Raw genomic sequence first — 1,822 nt, forward strand, 5'->3', positions numbered from 1 at the left:
GCTTTTGGGGAAAGTGTCTATTGGATACATGGCAGCCTAGTTATACTTACACATACATAACTTTGGGATTGGTTTCCAAAGGGGGAAATATTTTTTAAAGAACTAAAAATATCTTAGGAAAAAAATGGATACCTTCTAGTACCTGTTATGTTATTCACATTTCCATATATTTACCTTTGAGCTTCTTTTTACCCCTCATGTCTTCTAGTCTGTTCTCTCTCTTGCACTGGCCAGGATGATCCTCTGGCCTCCTACCCACATCACCTCTCTCTCCCCCCTATGAGCTTTGCCTTTTTACCCAGACCCTTGGGAGAATCCAGCCATCCCAGGCTCCATCCCCTTCAGTTCTTCCAAAACCAAAGTCCCTCAAAATAGTGCTTTAGAATAGAAGTGTCAAAACAGGTACCACAACCTCCCAGGAGTGGCCAATGAAAATGTGAAGGGGAAATACTTAACAAATGATTAAAAAGATAATCAAACACAGGTAACATTACATTTTAAAACCAAGTCAATACGTAGTCTGTAGGGAGTCTTCTTAGTGGATTAGGGGCCCCAGTTTTTATTTTGAAAGATGTCTGACACTACTCGGAGGAGTGTTGGTCCTTTTTATTAAAAATGCATTTTTTGGGTAAAAAGCTTTTGTATTGTTTCCTACATTCTCACATATATATGGCTCTGGGGCTTTAATTACTTGGGAACTTCCTTCAGTGATGTCAGTGGTACCTGTGGCTGCCCACAGCTTTTCCCAAAGTTTGCCACGAGGCATTTACCCAACTTGTGAGAACACACTAGGTGCTTAATAAATGCTTGCTAATTGGAGACCTTCCTATTTTTTCCCATCATTTTCTGGATTGCATTGGATAAAGTAGTCATCTATCATCTATCATCTATCATCCCTTTGGTCTTTCATAGTTACTATTCCATCTGTTCTTAGTTCTTTCATGGCATCCCAGATTCCTGTTCTTTCTCATGAGTTTTAATGTTGCATTAACAACATAGACCATGGGCCTCTCCATTTTTATTCATGTGATGCTTGTTTTTTTGTTGTCAATCAGTGGTCCATGTCTTGCTATATAGAAACACTTAACAAATGATTAAAAAGATAATCAAACACAGGTAACATTTTAAACATTTTAAAACCAAGTCAATATATAGTAAAAAATTATTTGTCAGAAACTTAGTATAATAGCTGAATCAAGATAACCAAATTCAGTTATTAATTGGTAATAACCAACTGAACTAAATCCTGAATTGAATCCTAAGGCATGTAAGAGGGAGATGTAGATTTGCTGGGTGTTCTTCACTGTTGTGGAGGTGTCTTGTGAAATTCAGAAGAGATCCCACATCGGTTCTAACGTTCTCCAGATGATTCTTCATCCTCCATTAAACTGCTTCTATCAGGACTGAGTCTCATACCTCCCTTCTGTCTCATCCTGTGACAAATAACGGATCTTTCATGTGACCCATGGGGTTGTTTCTCAATGGTTGGCGAAACGGGTTCAGTAGTTGGAGCTGCTAGCTGGGTGGGTCTTTCCTGAAACGTTCTCTTCAAACGAGGTATTCCCCGTAGATGTAACATTCCCCAGACAATTGGATTTTCACATGTTCCACCATTTGCATTATCCCTTGGGATATAGGGGTACCTCAGTGAGATCCAAGATGGGCATGTGAACTCTTGGACAGGTACGACAAGATGGTCCCAAAGTGACTTGGAGGAAGAAAGCATTTTCGGTAGAACTAACTGTGGCCACCTCAAATGTCAAAGGAAAGACCGAACAGGTAGGAAACAAGTGGGTTGTAGGATGTTATGACCTATGATGCG

The sequence above is a fragment of the Sarcophilus harrisii genome, chromosome 3 (genome assembly GCF_902635505.1).
Source record: "Sarcophilus harrisii chromosome 3, mSarHar1.11, whole genome shotgun sequence".
Lineage (NCBI taxonomy): Eukaryota > Metazoa > Chordata > Mammalia > Dasyuromorphia > Dasyuridae > Sarcophilus > Sarcophilus harrisii.